This window comes from Aquarana catesbeiana, linkage group LG08 (genome assembly GCF_042186555.1).
Source record: "Aquarana catesbeiana isolate 2022-GZ linkage group LG08, ASM4218655v1, whole genome shotgun sequence".
In the NCBI taxonomy this organism is placed as follows: Eukaryota; Metazoa; Chordata; class Amphibia; order Anura; family Ranidae; genus Aquarana; species Aquarana catesbeiana.
In genome coordinates, this window is record NC_133331.1 from 212,848,487 (window position 1) to 212,873,413 (window position 24,927).

The window sequence follows — 24,927 nt, forward strand, 5'->3', positions numbered from 1 at the left end:
GGTATGGTATGTGCTTCTTCCTCATCAGATCACCTGCCCAATGTGCTGTCCTGTCCCCTCCCCAATGCGTGTTGATACAGGGATTCCATATCTCCTTCAAGGGGAATTCTGATCCGGTCGCCGATCTGTCAATTAATATAGAGCGCCCGCGGCCATTATGTTGAAGCCTAAGGACACTCTAGTGCTAAACCTTTATGCTCAATGAATATACTACATAGAGCTCTATTGCCGGGATACATCTAATGGCAATAGCAGTATTGTAACTACTCCATTATGCATGGGCCCTACAGTGTCCTAATTGTTCCACCTGGGCTAACGCAAATTTGGTAATGTAAATAATACTAATCAGGACGAACGTGGAGGAATTAACATACCAACCCGTATGGCGGTCAGCATCACTCGATGCCCCACCACACAACAAATATATCGATACAATACATATATAAAAAGATCACAAAACAGAACATCCCACATAAATCTCTTTCTTCTCATAACTCTCATTCCCCTGACCCTGATTGGCATCATCCAGTATCCTCTAGTCACCCCCCTGTTCCCCTCATGAATATCCGTTTGGACTACAATAATATTTCTATTTGTCGTAAGCAAGATAATTCCAATTCCAGTGCCTGTCAGCAAAGGTCTCCCTATCAATTCCCAATAAACCAGACCACTCTTGGACCCCACACTTGAAATAACAAATATAATAAAAAGGAAGAGCTTATTGATGCCCTCCATCAGTTCTATAACAGGCTCTCTCATCCATCTACAACCACCCAATCTTCTTCCTCCATCCCAGCCATTCCAGCTTCAGCCACAGATACCCCCAATGCCATTACTGTTCATTGCAACAACGTAGGTACAGTTGTTCAATTGAAGCCCAACCAACAGACATCTCCACCAACTGGGATATTCCCATCCTCAAAAAAAAATCATCCTCCTGTACTCCATTGTCGGCAATTCCTCCCGCTATTATACCATCTAATGTAGACTGCCCTATACCCTCTCCTTTTTTAGTGCTCAGTCCTCCTATGGCTCCAGCCTCCCGAAAAAGAAAGCTCACAGAAGAGGCTGCAGAGGAGGACGAGCCAAGAAACAACAAGAACACACCCAAATGCCCCAAACTATAAAAATATTCAATTTGTCCTCCTGTTCCCTATCCCATGCAGACCTGTCCCTTTTGAGTCGTGGATTAAATTTTGCACCCACGAATAAACCCAATCCTTTTACTCATTTCAAGGATCTTAATGGCTACATCCGAAACCTCACTTTGAAGAGGCATTTTCATATTCAATCTGAAAAAGAAAAAAACACCATCAGCAATTGTAACTCTACTCTTCCTACTTCCACCACAACCTCACCTACATCTAATTCAGAACTGTCTTTAGATATTGACGATCTTGATGTATCCAATAGTGATGACTTGGTGCTTCGATCACTCTCGCAGCACCTCATGTCATCGCCTCCTATTGTCCATACCACACTCAAGCCCAAATCCATATTTTTTCCTACCCAGTCAAAAGGCCCATATATAGAAGCCTTTTACAGAGTTGTTTTTGCAGATCTCAAGAAACTCTGCAAACCCACCTCTGCTCCCAAATCCAATAACTTATCACCCTCAGAGATAAAAGCACTTGATCAATTAATCCACAATGAAGATTTGATTATCAAATCAGCAGATAAAGGGGGCGGTATAGTACTCCAAAATAAGTCCGACTATTTGAGGGAGTCATATAGACTACTGTCTGACACCACAACATACGTCAAACTCACCAAGGACCCCACAGCTGATTATGCTGCAGAGGCTGATCTTTTGATTTCCGCTGCCCTCCAAGAAGGTATCATTACCAAAACAGAGAGTTCTTTTTTGCATAAGAACTTCTATCAGATACCTTACTTTTACCACCTGCCCAAGATCCATAAAAGCCTACAAGACCCTCCGGGCAGGCCTATCGTTGCAGCGATGGACAGCGTGACGACAGGCTTCAGCCTATATATAGACCAGTTCCTGCAACCTATAGTATCCCAATTGCAATCATACATTCGTGATGGCATCTACCTTTTGGAACTACTATCACCGTACAAGTGGGAGCCTACTTATGTTTGGCTCTCACTTGACGTGTGTTCACTATATACCTCCATACCTCACCATTTTGGCCTTATGGCGTTAGAACAGTTTTTGTCTTCTGATCCTCTTATCAATATGCGCCAGGCAAAGTTCATCGTGGAAGCCACCAGATTTTGCCTGACGCACAATTACCTCTCATTCAATAACGAGTATTACCAACAAATACAGGGAACAGCTATGGGGGCAAATTTTGCCCCCTCATATGCTAACTTGGCCATGGGTTTATGGGAAAACAACTTTATTTACCAAAACAATCCCTTTGCAGCTAATATAATATTCTTTGGGAGGTACATTGATGACCTGATAATTATCCGGGATGAAGACACTAAGTTGATTACTACTTTTGTCCAACATTGTAATAACAACCCTGTCAGGGTTCTTACCTTGGCAGGCGGGGCGCCCGCGGTGGTGTGCGTCAGGGTGCGTCGGCGCGCGTTGGCGCGCGCGTTTCTGCGGACCTCGCCGTGCGGGCTCCTCGCGGCGCCGGTGTGTGTGTCCGGGATCGTTCCACTGTGCACGCCGGTGTGCGGGGGCGCGCGCGCGGGCGTTGGCGGGCGCGCGTGCCTGTGTGTGCCGGGGCGCGCGCGTGCACGGCGTTTGGCGCCAAAAGCCCTATTTAAGCCAGTGAGTTCTGGTGACCAGTGCTGCCTAATCAACAGCTAGTAGTTCCAGAGCCTGACCGTGTACCTTGTTTGTTCCTGTTATACCTACTGACCCGGCCTTGTCCCCCGACCACTCTCTGAACTCTGCCTGCACCGACCTTTGCTTGTTTGACTATCCGCTTGCCTGTTCCACTGTACCTCTGCCGTCTGCCTGTTGCCAAACCCGGCCTGTCTCCTGACCATCCATCTGCCTGCTCCCTGGGATCCTGTCAGCCTGTCTGCAGTCTTCCTGCCTGTTGTCCACACCAGCCTGCTCTGCTCAGTGAAGGAGCTCCAGTCTACTCAGTCTTTGCTACAGTTAACCCTGTGACACCCGGACAGCAATACCTGAACAGCCATACAGGCCTTCATACCACTCCGTACTGTTGTACCCCCTGTTTACTCTATCAGGGGGCCGATAGTCGGAGGGTAAGGGAGCCTACCCTCTGCCCGACAGGACTCGCCGGTCTGGTAAGTAGGAGCCTGATAAACCCGTACGGGTTGTCCTTTACGTCAGCCACAGATCCCACCACAATAGCCTTCTTGAATCTTGAATTAGGACATGAAGGTGCCAGTATCATTACTAGAAATTACATCAAGCCTACAGCGGGGAATTCCTTTCTATACTTCGAGAGCTGCCACCTTCCAAAATGGATCACGAACATTCCTAAAGGTCAGTTTTGCCACCTTCGGCAGAATTGTAGCAAAGATTGTGATTATGCCGAACGCGGCAAAACTTTAAAAAGAAAATTCCTTGAAAAAAGTATCCAGAAACCCTAGTTGAGGAGGCTTACAACCATTATTTGCATGGGAAGCCTCCAAAAACCAATCAACCTCTACATGACTTTTCAAGCAGGTTTATAACCACTTTTCATCACAAATATAAACACATGGAAAAAATTTTGGAAAAACACTGGGGGATTTTATATCAAGATCCCCACCTAAAAACCTCTCTCCCTGTTCGCCCAAAAGTTATTTACCGTAGGGCTCCGAATCTAAAAACTAAGATTGCACCAAGCAAACTAAAATCTACCCCAGTCACACCACCAGGACCCACTCTAATCCCCCTGGTGGGCATGTACCAATGCCGTAAAGCTTTATGTAAAACCTGCATGTTTGTCCAACATGGACAGAAGTTTTTTACCACCAAGGGCAAGACCTATGGACTCAAGGAATTCTTTAACTGCTCGTCCGACTTTGTCATCTATGGCCTAACTTGTGGCCTAATCTATGTAGGCCGAACAATTAGGACCCTTAGACAAAGAATCGGCGAGCACAGAAGACTAATCGAAGGGGGCACTGACCCCCATAGTGTCCCAAGGCATTTTGCTATGGCCCACCAGAGCTCCACGGTGGTCCTTAAAGTTTGGATCATCGAACAGATTCCCAGATCCCTTTCGGCCGCAGAAAGAAACTTTGCACCCGCGAGACCTATTGGATTTACACCTTAGATGTGCTTTCGCCTGGGGGTATAAATGAGAGCATTGAGATCGCCACGATATTATAAATTCATTCTCAGTATATTTCTATACTGCACCATGATCCTGAGAGTGCCTCTAAATAATTGCCAATAAATATTCTCTAAATAAATATTTAACAAGTACTTACCTTTCCAAATAATGATTGCTCACCCCCTTTTCTAAATAATGATTGTTCATTTTCAATATGTTTTTAAATAATGATTGTTTATTATCATCATTATTCATCTTTTATTTTTATTTTTATTTTTATATTTATTTTTATTTTATTTTAATTTTATTTTTATTTTTATTTTTTTTAATTTTTTTTACATTTTTATATTCATTTTTACTTTTATTATCATCATTTTTTTTTTATTATTATTTTCTTTATTTATTCAAGTCATCAAATTCATTTTATTTTATTTTTATTTTATTTTATTTTATTTTGCTGATCATATTTATATAGATACCCCAAACAATAGCCTTCTTCCCGTTATAATATTTCCAAAAAGAATTCTGTAAAATAACAGTTCAGTCCTGATCAATTGTCCATTGTTTTTAGATGTTTTTAGATGAAACCACATTTGTTCCTTAATATGCTTACTCCGGCCCTCCTCCCCCCTCCTCTCTCCCTCCCCCGTTCCTCCCTTCCTTCTACATAAGCCAGTCTTACTATCTATCTATAGCTTGATGAAGGAGCGCGGCTACCAGAATATCGTAGCCTGTACGCTCAGGAAACGCGTCACGGCCCTGTGACGTCACAGCTGTGCGCTTGCCCTCCATCTGCGTTCCAAGCCTCATCTGGATTTCCATCACCACCGCGGCCGGCTATAGCGGTATACCAGGAGCTACATGCAGATCTGCCAGCACCACTGTGACCCACTGGATGAACTGCCCCATGATGAATCATTCCTCTGCTTCCTAGATGCTTTTTTTACACTACCAAAATGTGAGTTGTTTGCATATTGCTTTTAAAAATAAAAAACGGCCTTTTATACTACACCCAGAGGCGCCTCCCTTCCTTGTGTTTTTTGGAATATAAGAATTGCGATCTGTCACTTTAAAATAAGTTCTGGTTTCTACACCCCGTGGTGTGTTTCAGATCTCCAGGTCCAAAAAAATGTATCATATCCTTACTGATTTTCCATGTTAGGCTGATGATTTGATCATTATCATTCATGGTTTGGAGTAGGTTTTCCAAAGAGTCTTAAATCCAAGATTCACTATCCCTTCTCCAACTCCCCAATGGTCAATCCTTTACATATAGCAAATGCATTCAGCGACTTTTACCAGTCCTTTATATTCTTAAGGATGATACAGCTACTACTCAACCAACCTCCACCTTGATACAGTCCTTTTTGACCCCCTTCCTGCCCAGGCCAATTTTCTGCTTTCATCGCTGTCACACTTTAAATGATAATTGTGCGGTCATGCAAGATTGTACCCATATTAAATGTTTATCATAACTGAAAATAGGCCTCCAGCTGACATGCTAGCTCAGAGACAACCAAACCACTGACCGCAGTGCACCCTTTCACCAAATTCCAGCTAAACCAACGTTAGCTGGAATACCACCAATGGGCCCATACCACCGATGGGTCCTGCATTCACCTTATTGGGGGTGTTTCTTCCTTCACCTGCAAAGACCAACACCCGCCACTGCCACGACATCCTAAAAACAGGCTTCTGTAAAAGAACAACAGGTTATGATATGCAACCCAAACCTATTCCAGGGAGGGACGGTGGGAAGCTGTCTCCTCCATCTCACACTGACGCTGGGGAGGGACCTCCTTTTCCTTTACTTCCTGCCGACTCCTCCTTTTCCTCCCCTTCCACCACTCAGATACCCTATTACACTTTGTCCCTGTACCCCGTTCACCCAGTCATGTAAGCCCCATGTTTATTTTGTTTGGGCATTACTCCGGGCTTCTTTTGACTATAGTATAACAGATGCTACATACTCACTGCTTTACCCGGCCAAGCCAACTCCATACCTCTTACCCTTTTCCCATTAAAGGAGACCACACCATTTTGGTGTAAATTATTGGCCGTAGCAGCCCCTTTATTAACAAATCAATAAAATTAACATATTATAAACAACAATTGTTAAACCTCAAATGGTTACATTGATCTTTGCAGGAAATCCCCCACCCAGAATTACCATAACGATCCTCACCATGCACTGCGGTACCTTTAACTGAAAATAGGCCTCCAGCTGACATGCTAGCTCGGAGACAACCAAACCACTGACTGCAGTGCACCCTTTCACCAAATTCCAGCTAAACCAACGTTAGCTGGAATACCACCAACTGGCCCATACCACCTTCCGGTTCTGTATTCACCTTATCTGGGAGGGGGTTTCTTCCTTCACCTGCAACGACCAACACCCGCCACAGCGAACAATGGTAAAACATTACCCTTGAGCGCACCTCCACACCCTCAATGCTCTCTGTATGCCATCCTGTAAACCTAGAGCCCACATGTCTATCCCCACGGCATTAAGGTGCACCCCATTTCCTCATAGGTAATGCCAAGTCTCCTCCTCCAGCTCCTGAAGCCTGATAGCTAGCCCCCCATTCTTCAACACAAACCTGCTGACATCCCTGTTAACCTTCTTCCTGGCCTTATTAACCCTCTCCACTGATCTCGCCAACCTCCATGCGGTCTGGGCAATCATGTCCGACCACACTATCAGCATCCTGGGAAAGGCAGCGCAGTGCCGAAGAAAATCAAACTTGATATCCTGCGTAATATCCAGCTTGGACCTAAGGCCTAAATCATTGCCCCCCACATGTATTACTAGAATGTCCGGAGGCCTGTCCAACCATGCAAAATGGTGCACTTCTGGCACAATCCTGCTCCGAAGCATCCCTGGCGCCCCCAACCACTGAATACAAGCCTCCCGTCTGGAAATGCCCAACTGTCTGCCATCTGGCCTCACATCTGCCCTTCTTGCACCCCAACAGACATATGAATGTCCCATTATCCAGACCAACCCCTGCATTCCACCTGTAAGAAAAGACAACAAACACCCACATGACAGTAAATCCGTACCTCCAGACACACAGACCCATGCCAATATCCACCCAGATCACCGCTACCCTCTATACTGCCAATAGCTCTGGTCGAACATAGGACCTAAACCTCTTTGACTCCCACCGATCAATGCGTTTAACCACCTCCTCATCTAATCCCCATCTTACCACCTCTGTAGCCGCCCCTATATGAAACAAATGCGAAGAAAAGTTTAACTCACCCAAACCCGAAGCCGTCAAACATTTACGGTAAACCGAAATAAATTGGAATCTCGACAGCGATTCCCCATTCTCATGCACTAGAAAAGATCCCATCCTTTCTGGAAAGATCACGAGAAAACTCTCAACTGCCGCAACTGGGCATAAGGATGAACCTGGTAGCACAAAAACCAGTATCCATTTTCCCTTGCCCTCCTGATCCATTTTTAATTTGATCACCCGCATGGACAACCTATCCTCACTGCAGATGACCTCCGCACCCGCCATCCCCCTTTTCCCTTTTTTGAAGGGCTGACTAACTCCCCAATCCTAAATGCCCCAAAAAACGCCAGGGTGAAACGCCGTTCTGAACAGTACCACTTCATAACGTGATGAACAAGTGTCAAGCAACTGCGCAAAGAGTCTGCCCAGTAACTCAAATGGCACTGGACGCCTATTGTCCTTGTGCTGATGCGATCTCCGATATCCCTTCATTGCCTGTCTAACCCAGAAATCCTTCGTAAAATCCTGCTCTCCATTCAATTTAAACCAAAAGGCAAGCCCTGCCAATTTTTTTCTCAATCCAGACAACGACACCCCTTCTTACAAATTCCTAGATACAAAATATATCACCAGTAGCCTGCGATCCCGTACACCTTCCGCACTCCCAACTTGTTTTAAAAGTGACTCCCATTTGGACCACACTCTGCTGTAGGCAGCCCACGTTGTCTCACTCACTGACCATCTGATCCAGCAGGAGACGTTTCCAAGGCAATCTTCTACAGCCCCGGGGGACAAGGGACCCCATGCATGTCCGCCGCAGGTGCCAGCTCCCGAAACTTGTCCCACTGAAAGCGAGACAAAGCATCAGCTATGACGTTCTCCACTCCCGGTAGGTGCACAGCATATACAAAAACATTCAACTGCATGCACCTCAGAACCAAATGTCTTAACATCCTCACCACCGGCGGGGATGCCGATGACACCTTGTTGATGACATGCACCACCCCCAGATTGTCCCCATGGAAACGCACCTTCAGATTCCTGAAGGATTCTCCCCATAGCTCCACCGCCAGCACCGCTGGAAATAACTCCAGCAGAACCATGTTCTTCAATAGCTCCGCCGTCTTCCATGAATCCGGCCATGGTCCAGCATTCCAGTTCCCCTAGAAAAAGGCCCCAAAACCCATGGATCCAGCCGCATCTGTGGACAACTCTAAATCAAAGTTACTCACAGGACCCGACAACCACAAGGCCCTCCTGTTAAATCTTTCCAAGAACGAGTGCCATATCCGCAAATCCCCCCTGTGTTCCTTTATCAATTGCACAAAATGCTTGGGGGTCTCCACCCCCACTGTACTTGCAGACAGCCATCTGCAGAAAACCCGTCCCATGGGGATTATGCGACACGCAAAATTCAACTTACCCAACACCAACTGTAGAGTCCTAAGTTGGACCTTGCGCATTCCCACGATCCCCCGAATCTCTGCCTGAAGTGCTCTCAGATTGTCTTCAGCCAGTCGACACTCCATGGCCTCCAAGTCCACTATGATGCCCAGAAAACTAATCAATGTAGTCGGCCCTTTCATCTTGTCCGGCACCAAGGGAATCCCAAATCACTCTGCAATGTGTTCCAGCGTTGTCAAGAGCACCACACAGATATCCGACGAGGCCGGGCCTACACACAGGAAATCATCCAAGTAGTGGATGATGGAATTCACTCCCGCGACGTCACGAACCACCCATTCCACGAATGAACTGAATCACTCAAATAAAGCACATGAAATAGAGCAGCCCATCGACAGGCAGCGATCCACTTAGAATTCCTCTTGCCAATGACAACCCAGGAGATAGAAACTGTCCAGATGCACGTGAAGTAATCAGAATGCCCACTCAATATCTGTTTTGGCCATCTTAGCCCCTCGCCCATAGCGCCTCACCCAGAAAACGGCCGCATCGAAGGATGTGTATGAAACTGCACACATGTGTGGATCAATGGCATCATTCACCAACCCCTCTTTTGGGAAAGAAAGGCAGTCAATCAGCCTATATTTCTTCGGCTCTTTTTTGGGCACCACCCCCAATGGCAAGACCACTAAATCTGACATTGGCAAAACCGGGAATGGGCCAACCATGCATCCCAATGCAACCTCCTTCCACAGTTTCTCCGAAACCACTTCTGGATGTTGCATAGCTGAACGCAGGTTCCTAGACATTAAAGGGGGAGCACCTAGGTTTGCCGGTATCCGAAACCCCTCCGAAAACCCCAAGCCCAACACCTGCTCTGCCTCCCTATCGGGGTACCTATCTAGGAAAGGATGCATCCTTTCCACCTTCACTGGCATCGTCCCTCTTGTTAGCAGACTTGCCAGCACAACCTTTTCCTTGTTTGAAGCACCAGGACCCCGGATGGGCTCCCCCACAGCCAGAGCATTCGTGCTTGTATTTGCAGCCCCCCAAAACTTGCAGGTGCCCTCATTGTACTGCCAGCAAACTCCCTTTTTCTTTGCGGCCGATCTTCCGGAAGTTGATGAGCCACCGCCCCCCCTGGAAAAAACTGACTCGGTGCCCTCGCCGATGCTATTAGGCGCATCCACAGGCTGATGTCCTTATGATCCCACCTCAGAGCCAGTGCGTATCACCCTTCGTTGACGAAACTGCTCATCGTACCTCAACCACGTGATTCCCCCATATACTCGATGCGCCTCTCCCACCGCATCCAGATAACAGAACAGCACAGAGCAGTGTTCCAGGTTTCTTCTCCCCATCACACTAGCTAGAATCGCAAACGCCTGGAGCCAGTTCTGGAATGTCCGCGGTATGAGTCTGTATCTTCTCTTCTCTTCATCCTCCTTCTTGAGGCAGAAGTGAGAATATCTCCACATACTCCCCTTTCCAAATCTTCTCCCTGACCTCCTGCTTCAAGTGAGCTCCCAACGGTCCCTCAAAACAGACATATACCTCACACCTGGCCACGTCCACCAACCTGATCAAGTCTTGTTTTTTCCCCGCATCCCCTGCTTCCCCCCACTTTTTCCCCTGGTGAATCCTTGTTTGCAGGGACCAGCGCAGCCACCACAGTGTCACAGAGCTCCCCCTCTGATTGATCCACCGTCATTTACTCTCCTCCCACCGATAGCCCTCCAGGGGATCCCTCCCTGGATCCTGGGGATCCATGTCGTGGCCGCCCCCACCTCTGCACGTCGGAACCACCTGCTGACATTTGTGTTGCTTTCCCCAGGCCTCTGTTACTGCCAGATTCCTGCTGCACCTGTGCACTTCTGCCTCTTCTCGTCCCACTCGCTCCGCTAAGGTGCTGGGGGTCGCTGGCTGTGGAATTGGAAGGCCCGGAGGCCGTTGCTGTACTGATCCCCAGCTGAAGCCCTGCCCCCGCTGCGGATGAGCTGGGGCGGAGCCTGAAAGATCCACGTCCTGTCGCATGGCGGGCCTGTTGTGGGCCTGTTGTGGGCCCCAGGCATTCAAGAGGCCCCCTGCCGATTCCCGTCTCTGCCGTGGATACCTCCCAGAGCCCCCCTTCCTGGTGCTGCCATGCGATTTGCGAGGGGCTCTGAAGGGACCTGTGAGGGGCTTACAGTGTGACCCTGAGCCCTGGGTGGGGAGTAACGCTCTGGTGGTTGGGACCACCGAGCTCGTGTAGACTCCCTCCCCACGGTGCTGACTGGCTCTGCTCACTCTCCTAGGACCAGGGACACCTGATCTCGCAGCCACCGCTCACCTTTAGCTGCCACTGCGGCCCGCAGCTGCGCCATTACCTCCTCCACTGCTGCCATGCTCCCTGAAGCTGTCTCCTCCATCTCTCACTGACGCTGGGGAGAGACCTCCTTTTCGTTTACTTCCTGCCGACTCCTCCTTTTCCTCCCCTTCCACCACTCAGATACCCTCTTACACTTTGTCCCTGTACCCCTGTTCGCCCAGTAATGTAAGCCCTACGTTTTTTTGTTTGGGCATTACTCCGGGCTTCTCTTTCACAAAAGGCTTTTTTGACAAATTACATGTTCTGTGAATGAAGGAAGAGAGAACATGTTGCAAACCCATCGCTTTTGTTCTCCATTCACAGAACACCTTGTATTCACCTTGAGCAAGGAGATAGGAGGGGTTGGGATACCACTTTTGCAACTTCTACATTTATCCCTGCAGAACCTGGAAATACTGCGCTTTCTCTAGAAGCCAGCTTGTAGCTAGGCATACATTTTGCATTAATCAGCAGCCATACAGACTTGTTGTACTTATTAATAGAGCTAAGTTACTGCACTTATGCATTTTTTTTTTTTTTTAAATTTGAATTTTATTGAAGGTTTTTGTGGAATACAGATAGTACAGAGTTGTACAGTAAGGTAAAGACCTGGAGGTGGCATAACATCGAATAACAAGTAGTCACGAGTATGTTGTAACTTAACATCAATGAAATACTAGAAGTAGTAGCATAAGTCAAAGGGGGAGATAAGGTATACAGATGAGTGGTAATTGACATTGACAAGTAAAAGTTACTAGTATATAGTTCTGAAAATCCAAGTAAGAAGATTGAAAAGTGTAGTTGTATCAATGGGAGGGGGGATAAAATAATATATTTTACAGTATCAATGGGGGGAGTTTAGCTTAGCATATGGGAACATAATAACAGCGAGTAGGACCAGTAATGTTGTATAGGTGGGTCATGGATGACTCTTTATATAACATGGGGGGAGGAGAAAGGCAATGTGAGGTATTGTATAACTGAGAACGAAACAGCTAAGTGGGGTGTATCTGAAGTCATGAAGTCAAGGGTGCCAGCGTTTGTAAAATTTTGGAGTAGTTAGATGGGCTTTTGCAAATAACCCTTCCATCTTAGAGCGATCATTTAGAGTGGCAATCACTTCCCGAAGAGTTGGACCATATTTCGATTTTTTTTTGCGGGCAATAGAATTTTGCTGCAATGAGAATATGGGTGACTAAGGAATGTAGCAAATGAGGCCATTTCTCCAACCCGATACCAAGAAGAGCCATTTGTGGGGTTAGTCTAACACAATTTCCAGTTATTTCAGTAAGAAAAGCATTTATCTGAGACCAGAAGGTAGACAGAATAGAGCATTCCCACCAAATGTGTGATGGGGTACCATCCATGTTACAAAATCACCAGCATTTGGAAGAGATTGTAGGCTGTATCCGAGTCAGTTTGGTAGGCGTGTAATACCAGTTGAGGTATATCTTCAAAGTTGATTACCAACAGAAATGTTCTTGGAGAAAAGGCGTGGAACTTGGAGGGCAGAGTGCCATTGTTGAGTAGAAGTGGAGAATTGAAAAGTTCTCTCCCAGTATTGCATGGGTGGACTTTTCTCATCAGTCGGGGGAGCTGTGAGTAGTCCATATATCAGAGAAGTACCTTTCACATTGGGAGATTTGGAGTTGTAAAAGTCGATTAACTTATAGGTGAGCAATGAAGAAGATCAGGACAGGGAGGATAAGGCGTATCGGATCTGTAGGTAGATATACAGGTCCCTGTTGGAGATGTGGAAGGTGTTAATCAGATGTTGGAAGGAAGCAAGTCCCCGGGGCGAGTATAGATGTCCAATGGTATATATTCCTTTGAGGTCCATTGGTTGACAGGTAAATCTGGGGTATAAGCTGTAAGGAGTGTAGAGGGAAATGAGATAGAGTTTGAAGAGTGAGACCTTTGGTAATTTGTGGGATGGAGCCCCAGACTTTCAAAGTTGCATTCACAGTGTCCAGAAAACAGTGTGTGAATTGAGGACGAAGCCATGAGGCACAAAGGAGTAGTCATAAATCTTGATGTGTGGCTGTTTGTTCAATTTGTTTCCAATGTGGACCTGTCGATGCAGTCCCCCAGGTTTTAGCTTGGTCAAGTAAAGTAGCTTTGTAGTAGGATTTTATATCAGGCGCTCCCATAAGGGATTGGGAGGTGGGGGTGTAGAGCAAGTTCTGTTTGAGGTGAGACTTCTTGCCTTTTAATATGAAATGGTTAAAACTGCATTGGATTTGGGTGAGGTTACAGGGAAGAAACGGAATAGGAAGGGTCCTGAATAGGACATGAGGGATGAGAAACATTTCAGTTAGGGTAATACGTTCAGCCCAGGATGTTTTGATAGACTTCATTGCCATGCAGGTGTCATGTCATTTCTTCATGAGTGTATCAAAATTGATACAAAACCAGCTGATAGATGGAACAACCAATTGGATACCTACGTAGGTAAGGGCGTCAGTCCGTTCCCAGGAGAACGGGGTTAATTGAGAGTTTTGGCATTTGATATTGAGAGACGCCCAGCAATGATGATTTGGAATGATTTTGTTTATAAAGAGATGCTCTACTGAAGTCTTCTAGAGTGCGCAATAGGTAGGGGAGGGTGTCAAGCAGGTACGTAAGTGATATTATGATGTCGCCTTCATAGAGACCAAGTTTGTGAGTGGAGTTACCAATGGTGACGGCAGAGATTATGGGATGGGACCTTATAGTTGAGGCTAGGGGTTCAATTACCATCGCAAAGATAAGCGGATATAGGGGGCAGCCCTGACGGGTCCCGTTAGTTATTGAGAAATATGGAGATAAGTAACCTGAGGCTCACACTCTGGCACTCAGATTAGAATATAGCTCGTAGGATGTTGCCAGAGAAGCCAAACATTGTAAGGACAGTAAGATATCACCAGTGTACTCTATCAAACGCCTTTTCTATGTCTAAAGAGATCAACAGAGAAGGCGTTTTGTGGTGTTCAGTCCATTGAATCAAATTCAGAAAGCACCTAATGCCATCAGATGTTTGTCTGTGGGGAACAAACTCTACCTGGTCATTGTGTATTAGATTTGGTAAGTATATTGCCAGGCAGGAAGCTAGAAGTTTGGAGTAAAGTTTAATGTCCGTATTAAGGAGGAATATGGGTCTGTAGTGAGCTGAATTGGCAAAAGATTAGTTAGGCCTGGGAATGGTTACAATTAAGGCTTCTAGGGATTCTTTGGGGATTTCACCAGTTGAGAGAAAGTGATTAAGTGTGTCGCAGAGGTACGGGGTAATGAGATTCCGAAATTTTTTATAATATTCATTTCAGAACGGTCTGGGCCAGACGCTTTATGTAGAGTCAAGGTGCAGAGGATCTTATCAATTTCATGAGGTGTGAAGGGTTGGGAAAGTGTCACGATCTGGTCAGTTGTCAGTGTAGGGAAATTAACCTTGGAGAGAAAAGAGTGGATGGTTTGATCAGTAGGCAGATCATCTGAACCTGCAGTCTCTAAGTTGTAAAGGTTAGCATAAAATTTGCGGAAGCAGTTAGCAATGTCGTGTGGATTTGTGAGTCTTTTACCTTTAGAATCAGTCATATAAGGGATTTTTTGTCTGGGACTGTTTGTGTTTATTATGCTTGCGAGTAATTTGCTAGATTTGTTTCCATGCGAGTACCAGTTGAGTTTGAGGTGGGAGACATAAAAGTCAACAGTTTTGCGTAAGTGGGAGCTGAGTTCTGAACGTAGTTGTCAAAGTTCAGTGGTGACCTGTGGTGAGGATTTATTGTCTTGCTCAAGAACGTGGATGAGGTCATTTCTGCTGAGCATTTTTTAGGAAGAGACCATGAATAAAGGTTTGTGGGCATTCCATAGTGTAGCTGGGTTAGTGAAGGAACCTGCATTGGCAAGGAGGTAATGTTTGAATACAGACTTGATCTGTGGTCCATAGTTTGGGTGAGTGAGGAGACACTGTGTGGGACGTAGGGGATGAGGACAGAGATAAGGTAATGTGTATGGGTGCTTGGTCAGACCACATAATCAGCCCAATGTTAGATGAGGATATTTTCTGTAACAGTAAAGAATTTGTCAAGAACAGATCAAATCTGGAATAAGAAGAGTGGCAGTGTGAAAAATAAGTAAAGTCTTTCTCCGTACCATGTATGCATCGCTAAATGTTGTAAAGGTTTTCCTGAAGGAGTAAGGAGGACAGCGCAGATGAGCGTTTCCTGATATTAGAGGAGTTTAGGGAGGAATCTACAACTTCATTAAAGTCTCCACAAAAAACAAGTTGATCCTTGGGGTAGACTTGTAGTCTCCGGAAAATAGATTTGTAAAAGGATGATTGGTGGCTATTAGGGGCATATAGATTCACTATTGTCAGGGGATGGTTGTTAAATGAAGCAGAGAGAATTATAAATTGTCCAAAAGGGTTTTGTACTACATGGTCTAATTGAAATGCGACAGAGGCATGGACAATCATGACTCCTTTTTTCTTACAATTTTCAGATGCAGTAAAACGATGAGGATAGGCTTTGTGGGAATGGCGGGGGGTTTTGTTATTAGCAAAATAGGTCTCCTGTACACATAATATATCTGTGTGCTGAGATAGAGCCTCTTTCCATAGAAGAGAGCGTTTAAAGGGATGACTGAGGCCCTCAGTGTTAATAGAGGTGATAGTCAAAGTCTTGGCATAAGTGGGGGTGCTAGCATAAACAGGTGAAAGACCCTTTCATCCGTACAAGGATTTCAAACAATAGCTGAGTCTAAAATGCTCAAAAACCATAAAACAAGTAAAAAAAAAGAAAAATTCGTAACCAGGTAACTTATAAAGATTGGTAATGAGGGAAGCTGCACTTATGCATTTTTGATACAATTTCTTTGTGTGTGTAAGGCTCGGTTCACACATGGGCGGCACGACTTGCAGGTCGCCTCAGCGAGGCGACCTGCAAACGACTGCCGGGGCGACTTGCGAGACGACTTCTGCATAGAAGTCTATGCAAGTCGCCCCAAGTCGCCCCCAAAGTAATACAGGAACCTTTTTCTAAGTCGGAGCGACTTGCGTCGCTCCGATTAGAACGGTTCCATAGCACAGAACGGGAGGCGACTTGTCAGGCGACTAGGTCGCCTGACAAGTCGCCCCAGTGTGAACCGAGCCTTAAAAAAGAAGCCATAATATCCCCCCGGTGGGAAAAACCCACGCAGCTTTGTGTGATTATAGCCGCAACTGCCGCCAGGCTCTGTTGTGTGGGAGATGAGTCTCTGGCACACGTGTCAGGGGTTGCCGACTCCTGGGCTATATTATAAGGATGGGGTAGAGGTTGGAGTCCAGGTTAGAGCTTAAAGCCCAACTCCAAGAAAATAATTAAATAGTGCATTCTGCATCAATTACCTTACTACTCACCTTACTACTCATCAATTACCTTACTACTTGATTTCAAACAATGCCTCCTAAGCCATCCTGTAGAATAATGGATCAAAATGCCATTTTACTCTATGAGCAAAAGCCAATATACTGTCCTGTGGACCAGACATTTTCCCCTGCTCATTATCTTCTTGAGCACTGGTCCCCTAACACCCCCCCATGAGTTCTACTGCCTCTGGAGACTAAAAGAGGACCTGGCCACCGAAAGTGTTGCCTCCACTAATTGGGGGTGTGCACATCAAGCAGGCAGTAAAGTGGATGTCCAAAGAAGGATCTTAATAAATAAAAAGAAGAAGAGAGGATTGTCATAAGAACTTCAATTAAAAAGTGTTACTAAACCCTCAACAGTAAAATCAGTCTGTATATGCAGAGAAAAGAATGCTTGTTACACTGTGGAACCTAAGGGGTTAATCCAATGCAAGGCTGTTTGATCCTGTCTACTCTGATCTTCCCCTTTTCCACTGTCTCCAATCTATCTGATGATAATAAGGGTCTTTGGAGTCACTCTGCACATGCTCAGTTTGGTGTGTATTACTAGAGTTTTTCTTTCTTGGGAGGGTGCATGTGATCTGCACAGGGCCAATCAGCACTGTCCAGACAGAGGGTCAAGGGTCATGCAGCCTCATAGGACAGTCAGAGGAGAATGAAAACTCCTCCTACAATCTTTAAAGTTATTGTAAAGTCTCTGTTTTTTATATAAAAATAAGTCATGTTATACTTGCCTGCTCTGTGCAGTGGATTTGCACAGGGCTGCCCAAATCCCCCTCTTCTCGGGTACCTTTTCTGTGCTCCTGGCCCCTTCCTCCTGTTGAGTGCCCCCACAACAAGCAGCTTGCTATGGGGGCACCCGAGCCAAGCTGCAGATCCATGTGTCCATTCAGACATGGAGCTGCGGTTCATCCCCACCCCTCTCTCTCTCCTGATTGACTTTGATTAACAGCAGCGGGAGCCAATGGCGCCACTGCTGTGTCTCAGCCAATCAGGAGGGAGAGTCCCAGATGACTGAGACACTCATGGAGATCACTGGACAGAGATGGGGCTCAGGTAAGTATTAGGGGGGCTAAGGGGGGCTGCTGCACACAGAAGTCTTTTTACCTTAATGCATAGAATGCATTAAGATTAAAAAACCTTCTGACTTTACAACTCCTTTAAGCAGACCCTGATAGAAGTCACAAGACTGCTATATACTATATACTGCTATACACACACAACTTACATAAAGCATTATTTGGATGAGAAATAACTATAGTCGAGGTTTTTTCCCCCCACACACACACACTCTGTGCACACTGAATTCTAGACTGCAGCTAACAGTTTACTATAAGTTGTTGTGTTGCTTTCTATGTGTGAATTCAGTGTTGCTTCTCAGTAAGTCAAACTGACTGGCTGTGTTCTTCATTGTAATATGTGATAATGCGTGTTGTATTATCTCCTCAAGAAGCAGAAAGAAGTATGGAAAAGAATCTCAGTCTCAATCCTGTACCCTATATGAATTGTATTTTTAACCTTTTGTAATAAACTTAATTATTTTTATGAACTGTATTGCTGCATTTTTTGGCACCGTAATAATCCCATACACTCAGCTCTTTACTCTAGTTCATTATAATTGCTGGGGTGAGGTGCCTTATTTATTTAGAGACACGCATACCACCAACTTTCTTTTTTCTTTTTTAACACCGGTGTGTGATCACACCTTACATCAGGGATATGCAATTAACGGATCTCCAGCTGTTGCAAAACTACAAGTCCCATCATGCCTCTGCCTCTAGGTGTCATGCTTGTGGCTGTAGGAGTCTTGCTATGCCTCATGGGACTGGTAGTTCTGCAACAGCTGGAGGTCCGCTAATTGCATAACCCTGCCTTACATGGTGGTTGTGTGTCCCTCTAGATAAACCAAAATATTAATGTCGCTAATCTATTATATCTAGGTCTTTTTGAACTGTGTTTTTTTTTTTTTTTAATTCACTCATTTGTCAGGTATTAGTATACTTTCTTTGTATGTATCTATTGTTTGATGATTATACGTTGACCCTTTTTTTGAAGTGTAAAGGAATTAGTTGGGCTCTTGCACCCGTGTTATCCTTTAACAGTGACTGTCATGGCACGATTTTGTGGTGAGGCCTGGGATGGCCTTATGACAAAGATTCAGTCATCCCAGACAGAGGCTAATATTTCTGATGCAGATTTGGATCATGCCTTTATGAGGTCGCAACTCCTTCTTGAAAAGAAGGTACGCATCTACTGGCATAAGTCATATTTCGAAAAATATTCTGAAAATTCAATCGTTCCATGGGGTTTAAGAATCCAAATTTTGGGGGCGTGGCTGGACGCCTGAGAGAAGAGCTCCCGCCACTATCCATCCTCTCCACTATCACGGAAGCACCACAGCGCCCGTACCGCTACCCAAACATGGGCACAGCATCACGGAACTCCCCTACCTCCCGCTCCCGCTCTCCACGGAGACAGCAGAATGGTCTGAGCCAGAATCTTCCTGAGTTGTTCCGAACTCAGATAAGCAACATGGTGGCCTCCCGCCAGGCTCTTTCACAGGCTCCAGCGCCATCACTGCTTTGCGCGCTGCCTATCATCCCCCCGTCTGAGCCAGGGGATCAGGACACCCTCCACCAGCAACATCTGAGCCTCTTAGACCTGAGAGCTGTGGCGACAGACATCAAGGACACCCTGTCAGCAGCCATAGCTGACCTGAGGCTAGACATTCGCGCCATTGCTGACAGGGTACAAGAGGTAGAACAGGTGACAGCCCAGCATGGAACGGTCCTCCGCCGAATGACCCATAAGGTAGATACATATACCCTGCAGCTGAGAGACCTCCAGTGTCATGTGGAAGATTTGGACAACAGAGGCAGGCGCCATAACTTGCGGGTCAGGGGTCTGACAGAATCGGTTGATTCTGAACAGCTTGCAGTCACTGTAACTGGCTTGTTTAACAACCTGCTGGATAGACCAGCGCAGACACCAGTAGAAATGGAGCGTATCCACCGCGCGCTCAGGCCCAAAGGGAGACAGAATGACCCCCCCAGAGATGTGGTGTGCTGCATAGTGGACTACAAGCTAAAGGAAGAAATAATCCGCAAGGCTAGAAATAGAATACAACTTTCACATGGGGGCTCTGACATCCACATATACCAGGACCTCTCTGGTATTACGCTGCAACACAGGAGAGATCTAAAGCCGTTGCTGGATACCCTGCGTGCTAAGGGCATACATTATAGGTGGAGATTCCCCTTTGGCCTCTCCGCCACCAACCAAGGCCGCACGGCATTACTCTGGTTACTGGAAGAACTACAATCGTTCTGTGAAACCCTGGACATTTCAGTGATAGAGGTTCCGAATTGGTACGTTGAATTTCACTGCCGCCAACTGCCCAGTAGAGAACAACGACGAGAGGAACCGATGGAAGCCCAAAACACCAGGTACCGCAGACACAGGTCCACCTCGGGATCCAGGTCTCACGCATCCACCAGAAGCTCCTACAACAGCAACAGCCCTACTGATTCCCCGAGATCAAGAAGAGCCAGATGGGGATTCGGGCCGTTCCGTGGACAATCTCCTGGAAACTGAAAAGAAGATCGCCATTGCCACAGCTAAGTTCCTGTCACTGTTTACTTTTTCACCTTGCTTTTTTCCTCTGGTGCTCTGACTTGGTCTTCCTGCTCAAGACTGCTGTCTTTTTCTTTTGTGGTTTTATTTATTTTTTTTTTTTGACCCCCCGCCTTTGGCATGAGGAACAATATCTTGCAGTTATAGTTACATCCACTATAGATTGCCAATGTTCTGGGAGTGTGCTGACACTTTTACTGCCTTTTGAGGAAGTAAGCGACACATACAACTGGTGACTATGCTTTGATCCCATCGTCTCACTACGGCAATGTGTCCTGTAGCTCTTACTCACACCACCCCACAAGTTTAATGACAGATTTGCCCTTAGTTACACCAGCGCAGAATGTATATATTTGTTTAACACTTTACGTTTACAGTCTCCAGGTAATGTGTAGATTGGACTCTGCTTCAGGCTGTATTTATAGCTTACACAATTTTGCATGGAGGTCAGCATAGGGGCCTAAGGCATGTATGCATACCCCCCCTTAAGGGGGCTTTTTTTTTTTTTTTTCTTTCTTTCGCTATCTAGGTTGGGACAATGCAGACATAACAAATGCACTGTTGAGGGCCTGCTGGAATCGCTTTGCTATCACCACACCATGTGACCATGACCAGGGGACCTCTAGTATTGTAAGGACCCATCTGACATATACACACACCATACTTGCTTCCACTACAGGCCCAATACTATCACCTCCATTCCCCCCGCACATATGTGCTGATTAACTGGGGTCGTCCCTTTACATCTCATGGAATCCAGCAGACCCGTGCAAGCATACCTCTAGTTCCCGCTTATTGGGCCTTGCCAGCGCATCGTGCGTGCACACAATAAGGGTCACAGAGTTTTCAGTGTCCCGTATTACAGCAGGATGCACTCCTTGAGCCACACAGGAAGATAGCATTTTGTGCCCCTTTCCTGGACACTAATCCATTTCAACACATAATGAGAACCCTATTGAGCTCCCCTACAGCTCATAGGTGGGGGACGCTCAAACCCGCTTTCACACCGGAAACCTGGGGGCTGCATCGCTAACTCAGGCACCACCGAGTTGTGCCAAATATACATCAAAACCACCTTAGCTAATAAGCACAGTCACATATACTTCCTGCAGAACCTTTTTGCGAACCTTTTGCGAAACTAGAATGTAGGGATGTTCTCACTATAGTTAACCGTGTGTTTATAAGTGTTCCTGTTGCCTCCATAGGAGGAAAAAAGATGTTTTAGAAATGTTTTAGTTTTGTTCTATTATTAATGAGGTTGACGTTATAAGTGTCGCTACTCTTTTCTACTGCCTTCTGACGGCTGACTTGACCTGCGCAGATAGCAGGAAGATGCAATCACCACTGACACCCTAGTAATGTATACTCCAGACACTTGTCGCTTGAGTGCGGTTCAGCTATTAGGGGCTCATGATCTACAGTACATGATTAAAGGCAGTACTATGGTATTAGTATAAACTCTACCCGCACGCTTCCCTTACATCTCTACATATACTTGTCTTTGGATTGGATAGCGACGATTTACCTCGACATTCGTTTATATCATCCCAGATTGGTCTCGCTCAACCCCCACACAGTAGTTTGGACTAGAGTGGGCCTCCCTAGGGTTGGTATGCTCTACCCTCACTCTGTACCTCACCGACTTCTTTCTTCTAGAAGAAGGGGCTGGTCCCCCGCCTTCTTGGTTCGTAGATTAGGAGTAGGTTCCTCCTACCCCGTACCCCTGTCCACATTTCCTTCCTGCTTCCCTCCCCCCCATCCCCCCTTTAAACCTCAACACTCTTTACATAGACAGGAAATGACACTTTCATCAAATCATGCCTCCTCCCGGCACCCGGGGCCCTCCCCCTCAGCTATACCCCCGAAAAAAGATCACAGCTACTTCTTCTATTAAAAAAGGCCAAAGCCAATGTGGTGTTTCTCCAAGAAGTCGGACAGTGTCCCCAAACTTCATAACTCCTTCTATCCTATGGTATTTCACGCGACTAACGATACCTCCAAATCTAAGGGAGTATCCATTTTAATATCCAAAAACTGTCCCTTTCAAATTCAAGACACAATGCTCAATACTAATGCACGCTACATCTTTCTCAGGGGCAAATCACACAACAAACCCATCACGTTGGCTAACATTTACGCCCCCAACAGTCAGCAAGTACCCTTCTTCCGCAATATCTTACAGCGCCTCACTTTGTTCTACAAGGGCTTGCTGGTTGTTGGGGGTAATTTCAATTTGGCCCTTACCCCATCCATTGACTCTTCCTGGGGATCCTCTACCATAACCTACAGAGCACTTTGCACGATCAAAATACAGCTCACTACCTTGACCCTGCACGACACTTGGCACACACTACACCCCAACATTAAAGATTTCACTTTCTACTCTCTACCAAACAATAAATACACAAGGATTGACTACTTCTTTTTGACCCAGACAGACCTGGACTCCCTACTAACTGCTACCATAGACCCCATGATACTGTCGGACCACCACCCCATATCCATCACTAGGGATGAGCCGAACACCCCCCGGTTCGGTTCGCACCAGAACCTGCGAACGGACCGAAAGTTCGCACGAACGTTAGAACCCCATTGACGTTTATGGGACTCGAACGTTCGAAATCAAAAGTGCTCATTTTAAAAACTAATTTGCATGGTATTGTCCTAAAAAGGGTTTGGGGACCCGGGTCCTACCCCAGGGGACATGTATCAATGCAAAAAAAACTTTTAAAAATGGACGTTTTTTCGGGAGCAGTGATTTTAATGATGCTTAAAGTAAAAAAAAAAGTGAAATATTCCTTTAAATATCGTACCTGAGGGGTGTCTATAGTATGCCTGTAAAGTGACGCGTGTTTCCCGTGTTTAGAACAGTCCCTGCACCAAATGTCATTTTTAAAGGAAAAAATCTCATTTAAAACTGCTTGCGGGTTTAATGTAATGTCGGGTCCTGGCAATATGGATGAAAATCAGTGAGACAAACGGCATGGGTACCCCCCAGTCCATTACCAGGCCCTTTGGGTCTTGTATGGTTATTAAGGGGAACCCCACACCCAAATTAAAATAAGGAAAGGTGTGGGGCCACCAGGCCCTATATACTCTGAACAGCAGTATACAGGCGGTGCAAACAAGACAGGGACTGTAGGTTTGTTGTTAAGTAGAATCTCTTTGTAATTTTGAACGGGTACATTTTTAATGTGTTTAGCTCCAGCCAAAAAATCTTTTTTAAGCTTTTTGGAAAACATAGGGAAGGGTTGATTATCACCCCTGTGACATTTGTTTTACTGTCTTTCCTCCTCTTCAGAAGATTTCACCTCACTTTTTGTCCCAATGGATTGGAAAGCATCAGTGGAAAGGAGAAATGTTTTTCCCATATTAACTCTTACAGGAGAGAATTTCCCTTCCTAGGGGTAGATTTCATCTCACTTCCTGTTGTCTCCTTCCGTTTGCAAGTAGGAGTCGTTTGTAAGTTAGTTGTTTGAAAGTAGGGTCCTGCCCTATATACTCAGCAGAAATTTGGGCCTTAGGTGTTGCTGTGGCCACAACACTGTAAGCCCTCACAGGGCCCTGCTGTGAAATATTAGATCAAGAATTGTAATTACATGCCCCTGTTGAACAGGAGCTGAAAAATTAGGCCTTAGGCACTGGTGCTGGTGCCACAACACTGCAACCCCTCACAGACACTCTAGTTGGAACGCAGGAACGAGCCCTGCTGCAAAGTATTGCATCAAAAATTGTAATTACACGCCCCTGTTAAACAAGGGCTGAAAAATTGGGCCTTAGGCACTGGTGCTGGTGCCACAACACTGCAACCCCTCACAGACACTCTAGTTGGAACGCAGGAACGAGCCCTGCTGCAAAGTATTGCATCAAAAATTGTAATTACACGCCCCTGTTAAACAGGGGCAGAAAAAATGGGCCTTAGGCACTGGTGCCACAACACTGCAACCCCTCACAGACACTCTAGTTGGAACGCAGGAATGAGCCCTGCTGCAAAGTATTGCATCAAAAATTGTAATTACACGCCCCTGTTAAACAGGGGCAGAAAAAATGGGCCTTAGGCACTGGTGCTGGTGCCACAACACTGCAACCCCTCACAGACACTCTAGTTGGAATGCAGGAACGAGCCCTGCTGCAAAGTATTACATCAAAAATTGTAATTACACGCCCCTGTTAAACAGGGGCTGAAAAATTGTGCCTTAGGCACTGGTGGTGGCGCCCAGAACCAAAAATGTTCTTACAAGCTATCAGCGTGATGATTGAGGAGGAAGAGGATAATTACTCAGGGATAGTCACTCAGCATCAGCATAGGCAGTCTTTGAAGGGATCTGAGATTTCAAAAAAAATTATTCGGTTACATCAGCATCAGGTGCTTGGTAGCTGGTGGTGATCCAAGACTGATTCATTTTTATTAAGGTCAGTCGATCGACCGAGTCAGTGGACAGACGCACCCTGTGATCAGTTACCACGCCTCCAGCAGCACTGAATGTGCGTTCCGAAAGAACGCTGGATGCAGGACAGGCCAGTAGCTCAATTGCATACTGTGCAAGCTCTGGCCAGTGATCCATCCTCAAGACCCAGTAACCCAGAGGATTTTCGGTGGGAAAGGTGTCCAAGTCTGATCTTGCCCCTAGGTATTCCTGCACCATGTAAAACAGACGCTGGCGATGGTTGCTGGAACCGATCATACCTTGGGGCTGC